Below are 21,779 nucleotides of genomic sequence, written 5' to 3'. Positions count from 1 at the left end.
GATCCGATTTCAGGACCTCCAGATTAAAGGACAGGCGCTTTGACCAGCTAATGCTGTGAAACCTAACGTCACAAGTCTTTGGATCTTTTGAAAACGCAAACAAGTCTTTCATGTTCCCTACTACGGGACCTCCTGCCTTTCATGTAGACCAGAGAGAACAGCCGCTGAAATGATGGAATCCCGGGATTTGAACAATCTGTTTACAAGACATGATAACTGCACAGCTATGCCAGGGCATCCTAAAATTGCATAGCATTATTTGAATAAAGCCAAGTACAAGAAAGTTGGATTTCCCTGTAGACCTCCTTCCTTTAATGTACATCGGAAAGCACAGCCGTTGAAAGAAAGGCATGGCGTGGATTTGAACAGTCTGTGGACAAGATAGGCTCTTTGACCAGTTGTTACTGGGCACCCTAACGTCACATGGCTTCAAGTCTATTCAAAACGGCAACATGTCAGTCATATTTTCTCCTGGAACCTTCTGCCTTCCATGTAAACCGGAGAGCGGAGCCGCAGAAAAGAAGGAATGGCTGGGTTTGAACAATTTGTTGACAAGACATGGACATTTACACCTACGTCAGGGCATCCTAAAATTTTCAAACTATCTTTTAATATAGACAGGTATAAGAAACACAAATATAACCGTAGACCCTTCCGCCTTTAATTAAGCCAAAAGCCTACAATTATTGATGGAAGGTACCACTGGGATTTGAACCCAGAACCTTTTCTCCACAAGGCAGGTGCTATGGCCATGGGCACCCTTGAGCCTAAAGCCAGGCACAAGCCATAGTGCCCTAACAGGGTTTGCTTAAGGAATTAAGTCCTATCAGTGAAGGCTTATGAGTGTCCATGAATTGGATTGGTCATTTAGCAAAACTATCAGAACGTTACGAGAGCTCTCATAAGAACCTTGAATTATCAAGGGGGTTGCACTTCATCCGTCAAAGACAGCACTTAGCTGGCCACAAACTAAAGGCACCGCTGGGATTCGAACCCAGGACCTCCTGTTTACGAGACAGGCGCTTTAACCAACTAAGCCACAGCGCCTACGCTATGTGAGAGGGTGAGTCACAGTGTGAAGAGATACAACAATCTGACAAAGAAAACGACTGAGTGGGGGTAAGAGACCACGACCACTTACAGAAGGCACCACTGGGATTTGAACCCAGGATCTCCTGTTTACAAGACAGGCGCTTTGACCAGCTAAGCCACGGCGCCCTCACAGGACAAGCTGACGGAGTCAAGTCTTATCAATGAAGGCTTTAGGCTAAAGAGTTTCAAAAAACTGGAATGGTCCATTTGCAAGTTTTCTGGAAAGTTTTGCCCATCGTCTAGGTCAGTGTTTCCCAACCCTGGTCCTCGGGCACCCCCTCCCAGAAAGTTTTAGATGTCTCCTTATTTAACACACCTGAATTAACTCATCAGCTTGTTAGGGACACATGTTTACCATTTTGGAAGAAGGCTGATGAGTCGAATCAGGTGTTTTAAATAAGGAGACATCTAAAACTTTCTGGGAGGGGGTGCCCGAGGACCAGGATTGGGAAACACTGGTCTAGGTCTTTTCACTAAAAAGAGACAGCTGTCGTAACAACCATGAATTATCGGGACGTAGCACATATCAACTGAGAAAGAGCCACAGAATTAGACCATAGCTGGCAACAAGCTAAAGGCACCGCTGGGATTCGAACCCAGGATCTCCTGTTTACTAGACAGGCACTTTAACCAACTAAGCCACGGCGCCACCTTCCTCCAGTGGCTTGCGGAACGGACAGTCAAAGTATGAGCAGATACAACAATGTGAGAAGAAAACCGTGAAGAAGGGCCATCAGAGCTAAAAGGCTACGACTCTGGTGGGACTCGAACCCACAACCTTTGAATCGCTTCGTTTCATAATCTAGAAGTCCAATGCGCTATCCATTGCGCCACAGAGCCAATAGCAAAGCCCCTTGATGTTTTGCACATAATCCTGGAGGAAGACAGATTTAAAGTATTATTATGAGCTTTTGTATATTTAAGCCCAAGAGTTACAGTCACTATTTGTACCTCCTGCTCTTTACATATGACAGTGAGCACAATTGTCAAATGGGAGGCAGTTCTGGGATCCGATTTCAGGACCCCCAGATTAAAGGACAGGCGCTTTGACCAGCTAATGCTGTGAAACCTAACGTCACAAGTCTTTGGATCTTTTGAAAACGCAAACAAGTCTTTCATGTTCCCTACTACGGGACCTCCTGCCTTTCATGTAGACCAGAGAGAACAGCCGCTGAAATGATGGAATCTGTTTACAAGACATGATAACTGCACAGCTATGCCAGGGCATCCTAAAATTGCATAGCATTATTTGAATAAAGCCAAGTACAAGAAAGTTGGATTTCCCTGTAGACCTCCTTCCTTTAATGTAGATCGGAAAGCACAGCCGTTGAAAGAAAGGCATGGCGTGGATTTGAACAGTCTGTTGACAAGATAGGCTCTTTGACCAGTTGTTACTGGGCACCCTAACGTCACATGGCTTCAAGTCTATTCAAAACGGCAACATGTCAGTCATATTTTCTCCTGGAACCTTCTGCCTTCCATGTAAACCGGAGAGCGGAGCCGCAGAAAAGAAGGAATGGCTGGGTTTGAACAATTTGTTGACAAGACATGGACATTTACACCTACGTCAGGGCATCCTAAAATTTTCAAACTATCTTTTAATATAGACAGGTATAAGAAACACAAATATAACCGTAGACCCTTCCGCCTTTAATTAAGCCCAAAGCCTACAATTATTGATGGAAGGTACCACTGGGATTTGAACCCAGAACCTTTTCTCCACAAGGCAGGTGCTATGGCCATGGGCACCCTTGAGCCTAAAGCCAGGCACAAGCCATAGTGCCCTAACAGGGTTTGCTTAAGGAATTAAGTCCTATCAGTGAAGGCTTATGAGTGTCCATGAATTGGATTGGTCATTTAGCAAAACTATCAGAACGTTACGAGAGCTCTCATAAGAACCTTGAATTATCAAGGGGGTTGCACTTCATCCGTCAAAGACAGCACTTAGCTGGCCACAGACTAAAGGCACCGCTGGGATTCGAACCCAGGACCTCCTGTTTACGAGACAGGCGCTTTAACCAACTAAGCCACAGCGCCTACGCTATGTGAGAGGGTGAGTCACAGTGTGAAGAGATACAACAATCTGACAAAGAAAACAACTGAGTGGGGGTAAGAGACCACGACCACTTACAGAAGGCACCACTGGGATTTGAACCCAGGATCTCCTGTTTACAAGACAGGCACTTTGACCAGCTAAGCCATGGCGCCCTCACAGGACAAGCTGACGGAGTCAAGTCTTATCAATGAAGGCTTTAGGCTAAAGAGTTTCAAAAAACTGGAATGGTCCATTTGCAAGTTTTCTGGAAAGTTTTGCCCATCGTCTAGGTCAGTGTTTCCCAACCCTGGTCCTCGGGCACCCCCTCCCAGAAAGTTTTAGATGTCTCCTTATTTAACACACCTGAATTAACTCATCAGCTTGTTAGGGACACATGTTTACCATTTTGGAAGGAGGCTGATGAGTCGAATCAGGTGTTTTAAATAAGGAGACATCTAAAACTTTCTGGGAGGGGGTGCCCGAGGACCAGGATTGGGAAACACTGGCTAGGTCTTTTCACTAAAAAGAGACAGCTGTCGCAACAACCATGAATTATCGGGACGTAGCACATATCAACTGAGAAAGAGCCACAGAATTAGACCATAGCAGGCAACAAGCTAAAGGCACCGCTGGGATTCGAACCCAGGATCTCCTGTTTACTAGAAAGGCACTTTAACCAACTAAGCCACGGCGCCACCTTCCTCCAGTGGCTTGCGGAACGGACAGTCAAAGTATGAGCAGATACAACAATGTGAGAAGAAAACCGTGAAGAAGGGCCATCAGAGCTAAAAGGCTACGACTCTGGTGGGGCTCGAACCTACAACCTTTGAATCGCTTTGATTCATAATCTAGAAGTCCAATGCGCTATCCATTGCGCCACAGAGCCAATAGCAAAGCCCCTTGATGTTTTGCACATAATCCTGGAGGAAGACAGATTTAAAGTATTATTATGAGCTTTTGTATATTTAAGCCCAAGAGTTACAGTCACTATTTGTACCTCCTGCTCTTTACATATGACAGTGAGCACAATTGTCAAATGGGAGGCAGTTCTGGGATCCGATTTCAGGACCTCCAGATTAAAGGACAGGCGCTTTGACCAGCTAATGCTGTGAAACCTAACGTCACAAGTCTTTGGATCTTTTGAAAACGCAAACAAGTCTTTCATGTTCCCTACTACGGGACCTCCTGCCTTTCATGTAGGCCAGAGAGAACAGCCGCTGAAATGATGGAATCCCGGGATTTGAATAATCTGTTTACAAGACATGATAACTGCACAGCTATGCCAGGGCATCCTAAAATTGCATAGCATTATTTGAATAAAGCCAAGTACAAGAAAGTTGGATTTCCCTGTAGACCTCCTTCCTTTAATGTAGATCGGAAAGCACAGCCGTTGAAAGAAAGGCATGGCGTGGATTTGAACAGTCTGTTGACAAGATAGGCTCTTTGACCAGTTGTTACTGGGCACCCTAACGTCACATGGCTTCAAGTCTATTCAAAACGGCAACATGTCAGTCATATTTTCTCCTGGAACCTTCTGCCTTTCATGTAAACCGGAGAGCGGAGCCGCAGAAAAGAAGGAATGGCTGGGTTTGAACAATTTGTTGACAAGACATGGACATTTACACCTACGTCAGGGCATCCTAAAATTTTCAAACTATCTTTTAATATAGACAGGTATAAGAAACACAAATATAACCGTAGACCCTTCCGCCTTTAATTAAGCCCAAAGCCTACAATTATTGATGGAAGGTACCACTGGGATTTGAACCCAGAACCTTTTCTCCACAAGGCAGGTGCTATGGCCATGGGCACCCTTGAGCCTAAAGCCAGGCACAAGCCATAGTGCCCTAACAGGGTTTGCTTAAGGAATTAAGTCCTATCAGTGAAGGCTTATGAGTGTCCATGAATTGGATTGGTCATTTAGCAAAACTATCAGAACGTTACGAGAGCTCTCATAAGAACCTTGAATTATCAAGGGGGTTGCACTTCATCCGTCAAAGACAGCACTTAGCTGGCCACAGACTAAAGGCACCGCTGGGATTCGAACCCAGGACCTCCTGTTTACGAGACAGGCGCTTTAACCAACTAAGCCACAGCGCCTACGCTATGTGAGAGGGTGAGTCACAGTGTGAAGAGATACAACAATCTGACAAAGAAAACGACTGAGTGGGGGTAAGAGACCACGACCACTTACAGAAGGCACCACTGGGATTTGAACCCAGGATCTCCTGTTTACAAGACAGGCGCTTTGACCAGCTAAGCCATGGCGCCCTCACAGGACAAGCTGACGGAGTCAAGTCTTATCAATGAAGGCTTTAGGCTAAAGAGTTTCAAAAAACTGGAATGGTCCATTTGCAAGTTTTCTGGAAAGTTTTGCCCATCGTCTAGGTCAGTGTTTCCCAACCCTGGTCCTCGGGCACCCCCTCCCAGAAAGTTTTAGATGTCTCCTTATTTAACACACCTGAATTAACTCATCAGCTTGTTAGGGACACATGTTTACCATTTTGGAAGAAGGCTGATGAGTCGAATCAGGTGTTTTAAATAAGGAGACATCTAAAACTTTCTGGGAGGGGGTGCCCGAGGACCAGGATTGGGAAACACTGGCTAGGTCTTTTCACTAAAAAGAGACAGCTGTCGCAACAACCATGAATTATCGGGACGTAGCACATATCAACTGAGAAAGAGCCACAGAATTAGACCATAGCTGGCAACAAGCTAAAGGCACCGCTGGGATTCGAACCCAGGATCTCCTGTTTACTAGAAAGGCACTTTAACCAACTAAGCCACGGCGCCACCTTCCTCCAGTGGCTTGCGGAACGGACAGTCAAAGTATGAGCAGATACAACAATGTGAGAAGAAAACCGTGAAGAAGGGCCATCAGAGCTAAAAGGCTACGACTCTGGTGGGGCTCGAACCTACAACCTTTGAATCGCTTTGTTTCATAATCTAGAAGTCCAATGCGCTATCCATTGCACCACAGAGCCAATAGCAAAGCCCCTTGATGTTTTGCACATAATCCTGGAGGAAGACAGATTTAAAGTATTATTATGAGCTTTTGTATATTTAAGCCCAAGAGTTACAGTCACTATTTGTACCTCCTGCTCTTTACATATGACAGTGAGCACAATTGTCAAATGGGAGGCAGTTCTGGGATCCGATTTCAGGACCTCCAGATTAAAGGACAGGCGCTTTGACCAGCTAATGCTGTGAAACCTAACGTCACAAGTCTTTGGATCTTTTGAAAACGCAAACAAGTCTTTCATGTTCCCTACTACGGGACCTCCTGCCTTTCATGTAGGCCAGAGAGAACAGCCGCTGAAATGATGGAATCCCGGGATTTGAACAATCTGTTTACAAGACATGATAACTGCACAGCTATGCCAGGGCATCCTAAAATTGCATAGCATTATTTGAATAAAGCCAAGTACAAGAAAGTTGGATTTCCCTGTAGACCTCCTTCCTTTAATGTAGATCGGAAAGCACAGCCGTTGAAAGAAAGGCATGGCGTGGATTTGAACAGTCTGTTGACAAGATAGGCTCTTTGACCAGTTGTTACTGGGCACCCTAACGTCACATGGCTTCAAGTCTATTCAAAACGGCAACATGTCAGTCATATTTTCTCCTGGAACCTTCTGCCTTCCATGTAAACCGGAGAGCGGAGCCGCAGAAAAGAAGGAATGGCTGGGTTTGAACAATTTGTTGACAAGACATGGACATTTACACCTACGTCAGGGCATCCTAAAATTTTCAAACTATCTTTTAATATAGACAGGTTTAAGAAACACAAATATAACCGTAGACCCTTCCGCCTTTAATTAAGCCCAAAGCCTACAATTATTGATGGAAGGTACCACTGGGATTTGAACCCAGAACCTTTTCTCAACAAGGCAGGTGCTATGGCCATGGGCAACCTAGAGCCTCAAGCCAGGCACAAGCCATAGTGCACTAACAGGGTGTGCTTAAGGAATTAAGTCCTATCAGTGAAGGCTTATGAGTGTCCATGAATTGGATTGGTCATTTAGCAAAACTATCAGAACGTTACGAGAGCTCTCATAAGAACCTTGAATTATCAAGGGGGTTGCACTTCATCCATCAAAGACAGCACTTAGCTGGCCACAGACTAAAGGCACCGCTGGGATTCGAACCCAGGACCTCCTGTTTACGAGACAGGCGCTTTAACCAACTAAGCCACAGCGCCTACGCTACGTGAGAGGGTGAGTCACAGTGTGAAGAGATACAACACTCTGACAAAGAAAACAACTGAGTGGGGGTAAGAGACCACGACCACTTACAGAAGGCACCACTGGGATTTGAACCCAGGATCTCCTGTTTACAAGACAGGCACTTTGACCAGCTAAGCCACGGCGCCCTCACAGGACAAGCTGACGGAGTCAAGTCTTATCAATGAAGGCTTTAGGCTAAAGAGTTTCAAAAAACTCGAATGGTCCATTTGCAAGTTTTCTGGAAAGTTTTGCCCATCGTCTAGGTCAGTGTTTCCCAACCCTGGTCCTCGGGCACCCCCTCCCAGAAAGTTTTAGATGTCTCCTTATTTAACACACCTGAATTAACTCATCAGCTTGTTAGGGACACATGTTTACCATTTTGGAAGGAGGCTGATGAGTCGAATCAGGTGTTTTAAATAAGGAGACATCTAAAACTTTCTGGGAGGGGGTGCCCGAGGACCAGGATTGGGAAACACTGGCTAGGTCTTTTCACTAAAAAGAGACAGCTGTCGCAACAACCATGAATTATCGCCAAGTACCTCTCATAAGAACCTTGAATTATCAAGGGGGTTGCACTTCATCCGTCAAAGACAGCACTTAGCTGGCCACAGACTAAAGGCACCGCTGGGATTCGAACCCAGGACCTCCTGTTTACGAGACAGGCGCTTTAACCAACTAAGCCACAGCGCCTACGCTATGTGAGAGGGTGAGTCACAGTGTGAAGAGATACAACAATCTGACAAAGAAAACGACTGAGTGGGGGTAAGAGACCACGACCACTTACAGAAGGCACCACTGGGATTTGAACCCAGGATCTCCTGTTTACAAGACAGACGCTTTGACCAGCTAAGCCATGGCGCCCTCACAGGACAAGCTGACGGAGTCAAGTCTTATCAATGAAGGCTTTAGGCTAAAGAGTTTCAAAAAACTGGAATGGTCCATTTGCAAGTTTTCTGGAAAGTTTTGCCCATCGTCTAGGTCAGTGTTTCCCAACCCTGGTCCTCGGGCACCCCCTCCCAGAAAGTTTTAGATGTCTCCTTATTTAACACACCTGAATTAACTCATCAGCTTGTTAGGGACACATGTTTACCATTTTGGAAGGAGGCTGATGAGTCGAATCAGGTGTTTTAAATAAGGAGACATCTAAAACTTTCTGGGAGGGGGTGCCCGAGGACCAGGATTGGGAAACACTGGCTAGGTCTTTTCACTAAAAAGAGACAGCTGTCGCAACAACCATGAATTATCGGGACGTAGCACATATCAACTGAGAAAGAGCCACAGAATTAGACCATAGCTGGCAACAAGCTAAAGGCACCGCTGGGATTCGAACCCAGGATCTCCTGTTTAATTCAATTCAATTCAATTCAATTCAATTTTATTTATATAGCGCTTTTCACAAGTGTTAATTGTTGCAAAGCAGCTTTACATGAGAAGATGTAGAGGAGAACACAGAAAATCAATAGATAATATAAGAAGTAGAGAAAGCGGTTAAACCGTTTACTAGAAAGGCACTTTAACCAACTAAGCCACGGCACCACCTTCCTCCAGTGGCTTGCGGAACGGACAGTCAAAGTATGAGCAGATACAACAATGTGAGAAGAAAACCGTGAAGAAGGGCCATCAGAGCTAAAAGGCTACGACTCTGGTGGGACTCGAACCCACAACCTTTGAATCGCTTCGTTTCATAATCTAGAAGTCCAATGCGCTATCCATTGCGCCACAGAGCCAATAGCAAAGCCCCTTGATGTTTTGCACATAATCCTGGAGGAAGACAGATTTAAAGTATTATTATGAGCTTTTGTATATTTAAGCCCAAGAGTTACAGTCACTATTTGTACCTCCTGCTCTTTACATATGACAGTGAGCACAATTGTCAAATGGGAGGCAGTTCTGGGATCCGATTTCAGGACCTCCAGATTAAAGGACAGGCGCTTTGACCAGCTAATGCTGTGAAACCTAACGTCACAAGTCTTTGGATCTTTTGAAAACGCAAACAAGTCTTTCATGTTCCCTACTACGGGACCTCCTGCCTTTCATGTAGACCAGAGAGAACAGCCGCTGAAATGATGGAATCCCGGGATTTGAACAATCTGTTTACAAGACATGATAACTGCACAGCTATGCCAGGGCATCCTAAAATTGCATAGCATTATTTGAATAAAGCCAAGTACAAGAAAGTTGGATTTCCCTGTAGACCTCCTTCCTTTAATGTAGATCGGAAAGCACAGCCGTTGAAAGAAAGGCATGGCGTGGATTTGAACAGTCTGTTGACAAGATAGGCTCTTTGACCAGTTGTTACTGGGCACCCTAACGTCACATGGCTTCAAGTCTATTCAAAACGGCAACATGTCAGTCATATTTTCTCCTGGAACCTTCTGCCTTCCATGTAAACCGGAGAGCGGAGCCGCAGAAAAGAAGGAATGGCTGGGTTTGAACAATTTGTTGACAAGACATGGACATTTACACCTACGTCAGGGCATCCTAAAATTTTCAAACTATCTTTTAATATAGACAGGTATAAGAAACACAAATATAACCGTATACCCTTCCGCCTTTAATTAAGCCCAAAGCCTACAATTATTGATGGAAGGTACCACTGGGATTTGAACCCAGAACCTTTTCTCCACAAGGCAGGTGCTATGGCCATGGGCACCCTTGAGCCTAAAGCCAGGCACAAGCCATAGTGCCCTAACAGGGTTTGCTTAAGGAATTAAGTCCTATCAGTGAAGGCTTATGAGTGTCCATGAATTGGATTGGTCATTTAGCAAAACTATCAGAACGTTACGAGAGCTCTCATAAGAACCTTGAATTATCAAGGGGGTTGCACTTCATCCGTCAAAGACAGCACTTAGCTGGCCACAGACTAAAGGCACCGCTGGGATTCGAACCCAGGACCTCCTGTTTACGAGACAGGCGCTTTAACCAACTAAGCCACAGCGCCTACGCTATGTGAGAGGGTGAGTCACAGTGTGAAGAGATACAACAATCTGACAAAGAAAACGACTGAGTGGGGGTAAGAGACCACGACCACTTACAGAAGGCACCACTGGGATTTGAACCCAGGATCTCCTGTTTACAAGACAGGCGCTTTGACCAGCTAAGCCATGGCGCCCTCACAGGACAAGCTGACGGAGTCAAGTCTTATCAATGAAGGCTTTAGGCTAAAGAGTTTCAAAAAACTGGAATGGTCCATTTGCAAGTTTTCTGGAAAGTTTTGCCCATCGTCTAGGTCAGTGTTTCCCAACCCTGGTCCACGGGCACCCCCTTCCAGAAAGTTTTAGATGTCTCCTTATTTAACACACCTGAATTAACTCATCAGCTTGTTAGGGACACATGTTTACCATTTTGGAAGGAGGCTGATGAGTCGAATCAGGTGTTTTAAATAAGGAGACATCTAAAACTTTCTGGGAGGGGGTGCCCGAGGACCAGGATTGGGAAACACTGGCTAGGTCTTTTCACTAAAAAGAGACAGCTGTCGCAACAACCATGAATTATCGCCAAGTACCTCTCATAAGAACCTTGAATTATCAAGGGGGTTGCACTTCATCCGTCAAAGACAGCACTTAGCTGGCCACAGACTAAAGGCACCGCTGGGATTCGAACCCAGGACCTCCTGTTTACGAGACAGGCGCTTTAACCAACTAAGCCACAGCGCCTACGCTATGTGAGAGGGTGAGTCACAGTGTGAAGAGATACAACAATCTGACAAAGAAAACGACTGAGTGGGGGTAAGAGACCACGACCACTTACAGAAGGCACCACTGGGATTTGAACCCAGGATCTCCTGTTTACAAGACAGACGCTTTGACCAGCTAAGCCATGGCGCCCTCACAGGACAAGCTGACGGAGTCAAGTCTTATCAATGAAGGCTTTAGGCTAAAGAGTTTCAAAAAACTGGAATGGTCCATTTGCAAGTTTTCTGGAAAGTTTTGCCCATCGTCTAGGTCAGTGTTTCCCAACCCTGGTCCTCGGGCACCCCCTCCCAGAAAGTTTTAGATGTCTCCTTATTTAACACACCTGAATTAACTCATCAGCTTGTTAGGGACACATGTTTACCATTTTGGAAGGAGGCTGATGAGTCGAATCAGGTGTTTTAAATAAGGAGACATCTAAAACTTTCTGGGAGGGGGTGCCCGAGGACCAGGATTGGGAAACACTGGTCTAGGTCTTTTCACTAAAAAGAGACAGCTGTCGCAACAACCATGAATTATCGGGACGTAGCACATATCAACTGAGAAAGAGCCACAGAATTAGACCATAGCTGGCAACAAGCTAAAGGCACCGCTGGGATTCGAACCCAGGATCTCCTGTTTAATTCAATTCAATTCAATTCAATTCAATTTTATTTATATAGCGCTTTTCACAAGTGTTAATTGTTGCAAAGCAGCTTTACATGAGAAGATGTAGAGGAGAACACAGAAAATCAATAGATAATATAAGAAGTAGAGAAAGCGGTTAAACCGTTTACTAGAAAGGCACTTTAACCAACTAAGCCACGGCACCACCTTCCTCCAGTGGCTTGCGGAACGGACAGTCAAAGTATGAGCAGATACAACAATGTGAGAAGAAAACCGTGAAGAAGGGCCATCAGAGCTAAAAGGGTACGACTCTGGTGGGGCTCGAACCTACAACCTTTGAATCGCTTTGTTTCATAATCTAGAAGTCCAATGCGCTATCCATTGCACCACAGAGCCAATAGCAAAGCCCCTTGATGTTTTGCACATAATCCTGGAGGAAGACAGATTTAAAGTATTATTATGAGCTTTTGTATATTTAAGCCCAAGAGTTACAGTCACTATTTGTACCTCCTGCTCTTTACATATGACAGTGAGCACAATTGTCAAATGGGAGGCAGTTCTGGGATCCGATTTCAGGACCTCCAGATTAAAGGACAGGCGCTTTGACCAGCTAATGCTGTGAAACCTAACGTCACAAGTCTTTGGATCTTTTGAAAACGCAAACAAGTCTTTCATGTTCCCTACTACGGGACCTCCTGCCTTTCATGTAGGCCAGAGAGAACAGCCGCTGAAATGATGGAATCCCGGGATTTGAACAATCTGTTTACAAGACATGATAACTGCACAGCTATGCCAGGGCATCCTAAAATTGCATAGCATTATTTGAATAAAGCCAAGTACAAGAAAGTTGGATTTCCCTGTAGACCTCCTTCCTTTAATGTAGATCGGAAAGCACAGCCGTTGAAAGAAAGGCATGGCGTGGATTTGAACAGTCTGTTGACAAGATAGGCTCTTTGACCAGTTGTTACTGGGCACCCTAACGTCACATGGCTTCAAGTCTATTCAAAACGGCAACATGTCAGTCATATTTTCTCCTGGAACCTTCTGCCTTCCATGTAAACCGGAGAGCGGAGCCGCAGAAAAGAAGGAATGGCTGGGTTTGAACAATTTGTTGACAAGACATGGACATTTACACCTACGTCAGGGCATCCTAAAATTTTCAAACTATCTTTTAATATAGACAGGTTTAAGAAACACAAATATAACCGTAGACCCTTCCGCCTTTAATTAAGCCCAAAGCCTACAATTATTGATGGAAGGTACCACTGGGATTTGAACCCAGAACCTTTTCTCCACAAGGCAGGTGCTATGGCCATGGGCACCCTTGAGCCTAAAGCCAGGCACAAGCCATAGTGCCCTAACAGGGTTTGCTTAAGGAATTAAGTCCTATCAGTGAAGGCTTATGAGTGTCCATGAATTGGATTGGTCATTTAGCAAAACTATCAGAACGTTACGAGAGCTCTCATAAGAACCTTGAATTATCAAGGGGGTTGCACTTCATCCATCAAAGACAGCACTTAGCTGGCCACAGACTAAAGGCACCGCTGGGATTCGAACCCAGGACCTCCTGTTTACGAGACAGGCGCTTTAACCAACTAAGCCACAGCGCCTACGCTACGTGAGAGGGTGAGTCACAGTGTGAAGAGATACAACAATCTGACAAAGAAAACGACTGAGTGGGGGTAAGAGACCACGACCACTTACAGAAGGCACCACTGGGATTTGAACCCAGGATCTCCTGTTTACAAGACAGGCGCTTTGACCAGCTAAGCCACGGCGCCCTCACAGGACAAGCTGACGGAGTCAAGTCTTATCAATGAAGGCTTTAGGCTAAAGAGTTTCAAAAAACTCGAATGGTCCATTTGCAAGTTTTCTGGAAAGTTTTGCCCATCGTCTAGGTCAGTGTTTCCCAACCCTGGTCCTCGGGCACCCCCTCCCAGAAAGTTTTAGATGTCTCCTTATTTAACACACCTGAATTAACTCATCAGCTTGTTAGGGACACATGTTTACCATTTTGGAAGGAGGCTGATGAGTCGAATCAGGTGTTTTAAATAAGGAGACATCTAAAACTTTCTGGGAGGGGGTGCCCGAGGACCAGGATTGGGAAACACTGGCTAGGTCTTTTCACTAAAAAGAGACAGCTGTCGCAACAACCATGAATTATCGCCAAGTACCTCTCATAAGAACCTTGAATTATCAAGGGGGTTGCACTTCATCCGTCAAAGACAGCACTTAGCTGGCCACAGACTAAAGGCACCGCTGGGATTCGAACCCAGGACCTCCTGTTTACGAGACAGGCGCTTTAACCAACTAAGCCACAGCACCTACGCTATGTGAGAGGGTGAGTCACAGTGTGAAGAGATACAACAATCTGACAAAGAAAACGACTGAGTGGGGGTAAGAGACCACGACCACTTACAGAAGGCACCACTGGGATTTGAACCCAGGATCTCCTGTTTACAAGACAGACGCTTTGACCAGCTAAGCCATGGCGCCCTCACAGGACAAGCTGACGGAGTCAAGTCTTATCAATGAAGGCTTTAGGCTAAAGAGTTTCAAAAAACTGGAATGGTCCATTTGCAAGTTTTCTGGAAAGTTTTGCCCATCGTCTAGGTCAGTGTTTCCCAACCCTGGTCCTCGGGCACCCCCTCCCAGAAAGTTTTAGATGTCTCCTTATTTAACACACCTGAATTAACTCATCAGCTTGTTAGGGACACATGTTTACCATTTTGGAAGGAGGCTGATGAGTCGAATCAGGTGTTTTAAATAAGGAGACATCTAAAACTTTCTGGGAGGGGGTGCCCGAGGACCAGGATTGGGAAACACTGGCTAGGTCTTTTCACTAAAAAGAGACAGCTGTCGCAACAACCATGAATTATCGGGACGTAGCACATATCAACTGAGAAAGAGCCACAGAATTAGACCATAGCTGGCAACAAGCTAAAGGCACCGCTGGGATTCGAACCCAGGATCTCCTGTTTAATTCAATTCAATTCAATTCAATTCAATTTTATTTATATAGCGCTTTTCACAAGTGTTAATTGTTGCAAAGCAGCTTTACATGAGAAGATGTAGAGGAGAACACAGAAAATCAATAGATAATATAAGAAGTAGAGAAAGCGGTTAAACCGTTTACTAGAAAGGCACTTTAACCAACTAAGCCACGGCACCACCTTCCTCCAGTGGCTTGCGGAACGGACAGTCAAAGTATGAGCAGATACAACAATGTGAGAAGAAAACCGTGAAGAAGGGCCATCAGAGCTAAAAGGCTACGACTCTGGTGGGACTCGAACCCACAACCTTTGAATCGCTTCGTTTCATAATCTAGAAGTCCAATGCGCTATCCATTGCGCCACAGAGCCAATAGCAAAGCCCCTTGATGTTTTGCACATAATCCTGGAGGAAGACAGATTTAAAGTATTATTATGAGCTTTTGTATATTTAAGCCCAAGAGTTACAGTCACTATTTGTACCTCCTGCTCTTTACATATGACAGTGAGCACAATTGTCAAATGGGAGGCAGTTCTGGGATCCGATTTCAGGACCTCCAGATTAAAGGACAGGCGCTTTGACCAGCTAATGCTGTGAAACCTAACGTCACAAGTCTTTGGATCTTTTGAAAACGCAAACAAGTCTTTCATGTTCCCTACTACGGGACCTCCTGCCTTTCATGTAGACCAGAGAGAACAGCCGCTGAAATGATGGAATCCCGGGATTTGAACAATCTGTTTACAAGACATGATAACTGCACAGCTATGCCAGGGCATCCTAAAATTGCATAGCATTATTTGAATAAAGCCAAGTACAAGAAAGTTGGATTTCCCTGTAGACCTCCTTCCTTTAATGTAGATCGGAAAGCACAGCCGTTGAAAGAAAGGCATGGCGTGGATTTGAACAGTCTGTTGACAAGATAGGCTCTTTGACCAGTTGTTACTGGGCACCCTAACGTCACATGGTTTCAAGTCTATTCAAAACGGCAACATGTCAGTCATATTTTCTCCTGGAACCTTCTGCCTTCCATGTAAACCGGAGAGCGGAGCCGCAGAAAAGAAGGAATGGCTGGGTTTGAACAATTTGTTGACAAGACATGGACATTTACACCTACGTCAGGGCATCCTAAAATTTTCAAACTATCTTTTAATATAGACAGGTATAAGAAACACAAATATAACCGTAGACCCTTCCGCCTTTAATTAAGCCCAAAGCCTACAATTATTGATGGAAGGTACCACTGGGATTTGAACCCAGAACCTTTTCTCTACAAGGCAGGTGCTATGGCCATGGGCACCCTTGAGCCTAAAGCCAGGCACAAGCCATAGTGCCCTAACAGGGTTTGCTTAAGGAATTAAGTCCTATCAGTGAAGGCTTATGAGTGTCCATGAATTGGATTGGTCATTTAGCAAAGCTATCAGAACATTACGAGAGCTCTCATAAGAACCTTGAATTATCAAGGGGGTTGCACTTCATCCGTCAAAGACAGCACTTAGCTGGCCACAGACTAAAGGCACCGCTGGGATTCAAACCCAGGACCTCCTGTTTACGAAATGGGGCGCTTTAACCAACTAAGCCACAGCGCCTACGCTATGTGAGAGGGTGAGTCACAGTGTGAAGAGATACAACAATCTTACAAAGAAAACGACTGAGTGGGGGTAAGAGACCACGACCACTTACAGAAGGCACCACTGGGATTTGAACCCAGGATCTCCTGTTTACAAGACAGGCGCTTTGACCAGCTAAGCCATGGCGCCCTCACAGGACAAGCTGACGGAGTCAAGTCTTATCAATGAAGGCTTTAGGCTAAAGAGTTTCAAAAAACTGGAATGGTCCATTTGCAAGTTTTCTGGAAAGTTTTGCCCATCGTCTAGGTCAGTGTTTCCCAACCCTGGTCCTCGGGCACCCCCTCCCAGAAAGTTTTAGATGTCTCCTTATTTAACACACCTGAATTAACTCATCAGCTTGTTAGGGACACATGTTTACCATTTTGGAAGGAGGCTGATGAGTCGAATCAGGTGTTTTAAATAAGGAGACATCTAAAACTTTCTGGGAGGGGGTGCCCGAGGACCAGGATTGGGAAACACTGGCTAGGTCTTTTCACTAAAAAGAGACAGCTGTCGCAACAACCATGAATTATCGGGACGTAGCACATATCAACTGAGAAAGAGCCACAGAATTAGACCATAGCTGGCAACAAGCTAAAGGCAACGCTGGGATTCGAACCCAGGATCTCCTGTTTACTAGACAGGCACTTTAACCAACTAAGCCACGGCGCCACCTTCCTCCAGTGGCTTGCGGAACGGACAGTCAAAGTATGAGCAGATACAACAATGTGAGAAGAAAACCGTGAAGAAGGGCCATCAGAGCTAAAAGGCTACGACTCTGGTGGGACTCGAACCCACAACCTTTGAATCGCTTCGCTTCATAATCTAGAAGTCCAATGCGCTATCCATTGCGCCACAGAGCCAATAGCAAAGCCCCTTGATGTTTTGCACGTAATCCTGGAGGAAGACAGATTTAAAGTATTATTATGAGCTTTTGTATATTTAAGCCCAAGAGTTACAGTCACTATTTGTACCTCCTGCTCTTTACATATGACAGTGAGCACAATTGTCAAATGGGAGGCAGTTCTGGGATCCGATTTCAGGACCTCCAGATTAAAGGACAGGTGCTTTGACCAGCTAATGCTGTGAAACCTAACGTCACAAGTCTTTGGATCTTTTGAAAACGCAAACAAGTCTTTCATGTTCCCTACTACGGGACCTCCTGCCTTTCATGTAGACCAGAGAGAACAGCCGCTGAAATGATGGAATCCCGGGATTTGAACAATCTGTTTACAAGACATGATAACTGCACAGCTATGCCAGGGCATCCTAAAATTGCATAGCATTATTTGAATAAAGCCAAGTACAAGAAAGTTGGATTTCCCTGTAGACCTCCTTCCTTTAATGTAGATCGGAAAGCACAGCCGTTGAAAGAAAGGCATGGCGTGGATTTGAACAGTCTGTTGACAAGATAGGCTCTTTGACCAGTTGTTACTGGGCACCCTAACGTCACATGGCTTCAAGTCTATTCAAAACGGCAACATGTCAGTCATATTTTCTCCTGGAACCTTCTGCCTTCCATGTAAACCGGAGAGCGGAGCCGCAGAAAAGAAGGAATGGCTGGGTTTGAACAATTTGTTGACAAGACATGGACATTTACACCTACGTCAGGGCATCCTAAAATTTTCAAACTATCTTTTAATATAGACAGGTATAAGAAACACAAATATAACCGTATACCCTTCCGCCTTTAATTAAGCCCAAAGCCTACAATTATTGATGGAAGGTACCACTGGGATTTGAACCCAGAACCTTTTCTCCACAAGGCAGGTGCTATGGCCATGGGCACCCTTGAGCCTAAAGCCAGGCACAAGCCATAGTGCCCTAACAGGGTTTGCTTAAGGAATTAAGTCCTATCAGTGAAGGCTTATGAGTGTCCATGAATTGGATTGGTCATTTAGCAAAACTATCAGAACGTTACGAGAGCTCTCATAAGAACCTTGAATTATCAAGGGGGTTGCACTTCATCCGTCAAAGACAGCACTTAGCTGGCCACAGACTAAAGGCACCGCTGGGATTCGAACCCAGGACCTCCTGTTTACGAGACAGGCGCTTTAACCAACTAAGCCACAGCGCCTACGCTATGTGAGAGGGTGAGTCACAGTGTGAAGAGATACAACAATCTGACAAAGAAAACGACTGAGTGGGGGTAAGAGACCACGACCACTTACAGAAGGCACCACTGGGATTTGAACCCAGGATCTCCTGTTTACAAGACAGGCGCTTTGACCAGCTAAGCCATGGCGCCCTCACAGGACAAGCTGACGGAGTCAAGTCTTATCAATGAAGGCTTTAGGCTAAAGAGTTTCAAAAAACTGGAATGGTCCATTTGCAAGTTTTCTGGAAAGTTTTGCCCATCGTCTAGGTCAGTGTTTCCAAACCCCGGTCCACGGGCACCCCCTTCCAGAAAGTTTTAGATGTCTCCTTATTTAACACACCTGAATTAACTCATCAGCTTGTTAGGGACACATGTTTACCATTTTGGAAGGAGGCTGATGAGTCGAATCAGGTGTTTTAAATAAGGAGACATCTAAAACTTTCTGGGAGGGGGTGCCCGAGGACCAGGATTGGGAAACACTGGCTAGGTCTTTTCACTAAAAAGAGACAGCTGTCGCAACAACCATGAATTATCGCCAAGTACCTCTCATAAGAACCTTGAATTATCAAGGGGGTTGCACTTCATCCGTCAAAGACAGCACTTAGCTGGCCACAGACTAAAGGCACCGCTGGGATTCGAACCCAGGACCTCCTGTTTACGAGACAGGCGCTTTAACCAACTAAGCCACAGCGCCTACGCTATGTGAGAGGGTGAGTCACAGTGTGAAGAGATACAACAATCTGACAAAGAAAACGACTGAGTGGGGGTAAGAGACCACGACCACTTACAGAAGGCACCACTGGGATTTGAACCCAGGATCTCCTGTTTACAAGACAGACGCTTTGACCAGCTAAGCCATGGCGCCCTCACAGGACAAGCTGACGGAGTCAAGTCTTATCAATGAAGGCTTTAGGCTAAAGAGTTTCAAAAAACTGGAATGGTCCATTTGCAAGTTTTCTGGAAAGTTTTGCCCATCGTCTAGGTCAGTGTTTCCCAACCCTGGTCCTCGGGCACCCCCTCCCAGAAAGTTTTAGATGTCTCCTTATTTAACACACCTGAATTAACTCATCAGCTTGTTAGGGACACATGTTTACCATTTTGGAAGGAGGCTGATGAGTCGAATCAGATGTTTCAAATAAGGAGACATCCAAAACCCTCCGGGAGGGGGCGCCCTAGGACCAGGACCGGGAAACACTGGTCTAGGTCTTTTCACTAAAAAGAGACAGCTGTCGCAACAACCATGAATTATCGGGACGTAGCACATATCAACTGAGAAAGAGCCACAGAATTAGACCATAGCTGGCAACAAGCTAAAGGCACCGCTGGGATTCGAACCCAGGATCTCCTGTTTAATTCAATTCAATTCAATTCAATTCAATTTTATTTATATAGCGCTTTTCACAAGTGTTAATTGTTGCAAAGCAGCTTTACATGAGAAGATGTAGAGGAGAACACAGAAAATCAATAGATAATATAAGAAGTAGAGAAAGCGGTTAAACCGTTTACTAGAAAGGCACTTTAACCAACTAAGCCACGGCACCACCTTCCTCCAGTGGCTTGCGGAACGGACAGTCAAAGTATGAGCAGATACAACAATGTGAGAAGAAAACCGTGAAGAAGGGCCATCAGAGCTAAAAGGCTACGACTCTGGTGGGACTCGAACCCACAACCTTTGAATCGCTTCGTTTCATAATCTAGAAGTCCAATGCGCTATCCATTGCGCCACAGAGCCAATAGCAAAGCCCCTTGATGTTTTGCACATAATCCTGGAGGAAGACAGATTTAAAGTATTATTATGAGCTTTTGTATATTTAAGCCCAAGAGTTACAGTCACTATTTGTACCTCCTGCTCTTTACATATGACAGTGAGCACAATTGTCAAATGGGAGGCAGTTCTGGGATCCGATTTCAGGACCTCCAGATTAAAGGACAGGCGCTTTGACCAGCTAATGCTGTGAAACCTAACGTCACAAGTCTTTGGATCTTTTGAAAACGCAAACAAGTCTTTCATGTTTCCTACTACGGGACCTCCTGCCTTTCATGTAGACCGGAGAGAACAGCCGCTGAAATGATGGAATCCCGGGATTTGAACAATCTGTTTACAAGACATGATAACTGCACAGCTATGCCAGGGCATCCTAAAATTGCATAGCATTATTTGAATAAAGCCAAGTACAAGAAAGTTGGATTTCCCTGTAGACCTCCTTCCTTTAATGTAGATCGGAAAGCACAGCCGTTGAAAGAAAGGCATGGCGTGGATTTGAACAGTCTGTTGACAAGATAGGCTCTTTGACCAGTTGTTACTGGGCACCCTAACGTCACATGGCTTCAAGTCTATTCAAAACGGCAACATGTCAGTCATATTTTCTCCTGGAACCTTCTGCCTTCCATGTAAACCGGAGAGCGGAGTCAAGTCTTATCAATGAAGGCTTTAGGCTAAAGAGTTTCAAAAAACTGGAATGGTCCATTTGCAAGTTTTCTGGAAAGTTTTGCCCATCGTCTAGGTCAGTGTTTCCCAACCCTGGTCCTCGGGCACCCCCTCCCAGAAAGTTTTAGATGTCTCCTTATTTAACACACCTGAATTAACTCATCAGCTTGTTAGGGACTCATGTTTACCATTTTGGAAGGAGGCTGATGAGTCGAATCAGGTGTTTTAGATAAGGAGACATCTAAAACTTTCTGGGAGGGGGTGCCCGAGGACCAGGATTGGGAAACACTGGCTAGGTCTTTTCACTAAAAAGAGACAGCTGTCGCAACAACCATGAATTATCGGGACGTAGCACATATCAACTGAGAAAGAGCCACAGAATTAGACCATAGCTGGCAACAAGCTAATGGCACCGCTGGGATTCGAACCCAGGATCTCCTGTTTACTAGACAGGCACTTTAACCAACTAAGCCACGGCGCCACCTTCCTCCAGTGGCTTGCGGAACGGACAGTCAAAGTATGAGCAGATACAACAATGTGAGAAGAAAACCGTGAAGAAGGGCCATCAGAGCTAAAAGGCTACGACTCTGGTGGGACTCGAACCCACAACCTTTGAATCGCTTCGTTTCATAATCTAGAAGTCCAATGCGCTATCCATTGCGCCACAGAGCCAATAGCACAGCCCCTTGATGTTTTGCACATAATCCTGGAGGAAGACAGATTTAAAGTATTATTATGAGCTTTTGTATATTTAAGCCCAAGAGTTACAGTCACTATTTGTACCTCCTGCTCTTTACATATGACAGTGAGCACAATTGTCAAATGGGAGGCAGTTCTGGGATCCGATTTCAGGACCTCCAGATTAAAGGACAGGCGCTTTGACCAGCTAATGCTGTGAAACCTAACGTCACAAGTCTTTGGATCTTTTGAAAACGCAAACAAGTCTTTCATGTTCCCTACTACGGGACCTCCTGCCTTTCATGTAGACCAGAGAGAACAGCCGCTGA

The 21,779-nt window shown here is 45.2% G+C and overlaps 32 non-coding genes across 32 annotated transcripts; all 32 read right to left on the bottom strand.

Moving 5' to 3' along the window:
- Positions 1-973: 973 nt before the first annotated feature.
- trnat-cgu (transfer RNA threonine (anticodon CGU)) lies at positions 974-1,047 on the bottom strand. Its single transcript has one exon. It is a non-coding gene; the product is annotated as a tRNA-Thr (tRNA).
- Positions 1,048-1,144: 97 nt separating this feature from the next.
- On the bottom strand, positions 1,145-1,218 carry trnat-ugu (transfer RNA threonine (anticodon UGU)). Its single transcript has one exon. It is a non-coding gene; the product is annotated as a tRNA-Thr (tRNA).
- Positions 1,219-1,667: 449 nt separating this feature from the next.
- On the bottom strand, positions 1,668-1,741 carry trnat-agu (transfer RNA threonine (anticodon AGU)). Its single transcript has one exon. It is a non-coding gene; the product is annotated as a tRNA-Thr (tRNA).
- Positions 1,742-1,842: 101 nt separating this feature from the next.
- Positions 1,843-1,932, bottom strand: trnar-ucu (transfer RNA arginine (anticodon UCU)). Its single transcript is given in 2 exon segments — positions 1,843-1,878; positions 1,896-1,932. It is a non-coding gene; the product is annotated as a tRNA-Arg (tRNA).
- A 1,123-nt stretch (positions 1,933-3,055) lies between these two features.
- Positions 3,056-3,129, bottom strand: trnat-cgu (transfer RNA threonine (anticodon CGU)). Its single transcript has one exon. It is a non-coding gene; the product is annotated as a tRNA-Thr (tRNA).
- A 97-nt stretch (positions 3,130-3,226) lies between these two features.
- trnat-ugu (transfer RNA threonine (anticodon UGU)) lies at positions 3,227-3,300 on the bottom strand. Its single transcript has one exon. It is a non-coding gene; the product is annotated as a tRNA-Thr (tRNA).
- A 1,853-nt stretch (positions 3,301-5,153) lies between these two features.
- Positions 5,154-5,227, bottom strand: trnat-cgu (transfer RNA threonine (anticodon CGU)). The gene has a single exon. It is a non-coding gene; the product is annotated as a tRNA-Thr (tRNA).
- Positions 5,228-5,324: 97 nt separating this feature from the next.
- trnat-ugu (transfer RNA threonine (anticodon UGU)) lies at positions 5,325-5,398 on the bottom strand. Its single transcript has one exon. It is a non-coding gene; the product is annotated as a tRNA-Thr (tRNA).
- A 1,853-nt stretch (positions 5,399-7,251) lies between these two features.
- trnat-cgu (transfer RNA threonine (anticodon CGU)) lies at positions 7,252-7,325 on the bottom strand. Its single transcript has one exon. It is a non-coding gene; the product is annotated as a tRNA-Thr (tRNA).
- A 97-nt stretch (positions 7,326-7,422) lies between these two features.
- trnat-ugu (transfer RNA threonine (anticodon UGU)) lies at positions 7,423-7,496 on the bottom strand. The gene has a single exon. It is a non-coding gene; the product is annotated as a tRNA-Thr (tRNA).
- A 470-nt stretch (positions 7,497-7,966) lies between these two features.
- trnat-cgu (transfer RNA threonine (anticodon CGU)) lies at positions 7,967-8,040 on the bottom strand. The gene has a single exon. It is a non-coding gene; the product is annotated as a tRNA-Thr (tRNA).
- A 97-nt stretch (positions 8,041-8,137) lies between these two features.
- On the bottom strand, positions 8,138-8,211 carry trnat-ugu (transfer RNA threonine (anticodon UGU)). Its single transcript has one exon. It is a non-coding gene; the product is annotated as a tRNA-Thr (tRNA).
- A 776-nt stretch (positions 8,212-8,987) lies between these two features.
- On the bottom strand, positions 8,988-9,077 carry trnar-ucu (transfer RNA arginine (anticodon UCU)). Its single transcript is given in 2 exon segments — positions 8,988-9,023; positions 9,041-9,077. It is a non-coding gene; the product is annotated as a tRNA-Arg (tRNA).
- A 1,140-nt stretch (positions 9,078-10,217) lies between these two features.
- Positions 10,218-10,291, bottom strand: trnat-cgu (transfer RNA threonine (anticodon CGU)). The gene has a single exon. It is a non-coding gene; the product is annotated as a tRNA-Thr (tRNA).
- Positions 10,292-10,388: 97 nt separating this feature from the next.
- Positions 10,389-10,462, bottom strand: trnat-ugu (transfer RNA threonine (anticodon UGU)). The gene has a single exon. It is a non-coding gene; the product is annotated as a tRNA-Thr (tRNA).
- A 470-nt stretch (positions 10,463-10,932) lies between these two features.
- Positions 10,933-11,006, bottom strand: trnat-cgu (transfer RNA threonine (anticodon CGU)). Its single transcript has one exon. It is a non-coding gene; the product is annotated as a tRNA-Thr (tRNA).
- A 97-nt stretch (positions 11,007-11,103) lies between these two features.
- On the bottom strand, positions 11,104-11,177 carry trnat-ugu (transfer RNA threonine (anticodon UGU)). The gene has a single exon. It is a non-coding gene; the product is annotated as a tRNA-Thr (tRNA).
- Positions 11,178-13,184: 2,007 nt separating this feature from the next.
- Positions 13,185-13,258, bottom strand: trnat-cgu (transfer RNA threonine (anticodon CGU)). Its single transcript has one exon. It is a non-coding gene; the product is annotated as a tRNA-Thr (tRNA).
- Positions 13,259-13,355: 97 nt separating this feature from the next.
- On the bottom strand, positions 13,356-13,429 carry trnat-ugu (transfer RNA threonine (anticodon UGU)). The gene has a single exon. It is a non-coding gene; the product is annotated as a tRNA-Thr (tRNA).
- A 470-nt stretch (positions 13,430-13,899) lies between these two features.
- Positions 13,900-13,973, bottom strand: trnat-cgu (transfer RNA threonine (anticodon CGU)). Its single transcript has one exon. It is a non-coding gene; the product is annotated as a tRNA-Thr (tRNA).
- A 97-nt stretch (positions 13,974-14,070) lies between these two features.
- trnat-ugu (transfer RNA threonine (anticodon UGU)) lies at positions 14,071-14,144 on the bottom strand. Its single transcript has one exon. It is a non-coding gene; the product is annotated as a tRNA-Thr (tRNA).
- A 776-nt stretch (positions 14,145-14,920) lies between these two features.
- Positions 14,921-15,010, bottom strand: trnar-ucu (transfer RNA arginine (anticodon UCU)). Its single transcript is given in 2 exon segments — positions 14,921-14,956; positions 14,974-15,010. It is a non-coding gene; the product is annotated as a tRNA-Arg (tRNA).
- A 1,140-nt stretch (positions 15,011-16,150) lies between these two features.
- Positions 16,151-16,225, bottom strand: trnat-cgu (transfer RNA threonine (anticodon CGU)). Its single transcript has one exon. It is a non-coding gene; the product is annotated as a tRNA-Thr (tRNA).
- Positions 16,226-16,322: 97 nt separating this feature from the next.
- On the bottom strand, positions 16,323-16,396 carry trnat-ugu (transfer RNA threonine (anticodon UGU)). Its single transcript has one exon. It is a non-coding gene; the product is annotated as a tRNA-Thr (tRNA).
- Positions 16,397-17,019: 623 nt separating this feature from the next.
- On the bottom strand, positions 17,020-17,109 carry trnar-ucu (transfer RNA arginine (anticodon UCU)). Its single transcript is given in 2 exon segments — positions 17,020-17,055; positions 17,073-17,109. It is a non-coding gene; the product is annotated as a tRNA-Arg (tRNA).
- Positions 17,110-18,249: 1,140 nt separating this feature from the next.
- Positions 18,250-18,323, bottom strand: trnat-cgu (transfer RNA threonine (anticodon CGU)). Its single transcript has one exon. It is a non-coding gene; the product is annotated as a tRNA-Thr (tRNA).
- A 97-nt stretch (positions 18,324-18,420) lies between these two features.
- trnat-ugu (transfer RNA threonine (anticodon UGU)) lies at positions 18,421-18,494 on the bottom strand. The gene has a single exon. It is a non-coding gene; the product is annotated as a tRNA-Thr (tRNA).
- Positions 18,495-18,964: 470 nt separating this feature from the next.
- Positions 18,965-19,038, bottom strand: trnat-agu (transfer RNA threonine (anticodon AGU)). Its single transcript has one exon. It is a non-coding gene; the product is annotated as a tRNA-Thr (tRNA).
- Positions 19,039-19,135: 97 nt separating this feature from the next.
- On the bottom strand, positions 19,136-19,209 carry trnat-ugu (transfer RNA threonine (anticodon UGU)). Its single transcript has one exon. It is a non-coding gene; the product is annotated as a tRNA-Thr (tRNA).
- Positions 19,210-19,986: 777 nt separating this feature from the next.
- trnar-ucu (transfer RNA arginine (anticodon UCU)) lies at positions 19,987-20,076 on the bottom strand. The gene is given in 2 exon segments: positions 19,987-20,022; positions 20,040-20,076. It is a non-coding gene; the product is annotated as a tRNA-Arg (tRNA).
- Positions 20,077-21,179: 1,103 nt separating this feature from the next.
- On the bottom strand, positions 21,180-21,253 carry trnat-agu (transfer RNA threonine (anticodon AGU)). Its single transcript has one exon. It is a non-coding gene; the product is annotated as a tRNA-Thr (tRNA).
- A 101-nt stretch (positions 21,254-21,354) lies between these two features.
- On the bottom strand, positions 21,355-21,444 carry trnar-ucu (transfer RNA arginine (anticodon UCU)). The gene is given in 2 exon segments: positions 21,355-21,390; positions 21,408-21,444. It is a non-coding gene; the product is annotated as a tRNA-Arg (tRNA).
- Between the last annotated feature and the right edge of the window lie 335 nt (positions 21,445-21,779).

Source organism: Misgurnus anguillicaudatus, chromosome 9 (genome assembly GCF_027580225.2).
Source record: "Misgurnus anguillicaudatus chromosome 9, ASM2758022v2, whole genome shotgun sequence".
NCBI classification, from domain to species: Eukaryota; Metazoa; Chordata; class Actinopteri; order Cypriniformes; family Cobitidae; genus Misgurnus; species Misgurnus anguillicaudatus.
The sequence above is the reverse complement of the archived record's forward strand: the minus strand, read 5'-3'. Positions and strand labels throughout refer to the sequence as shown.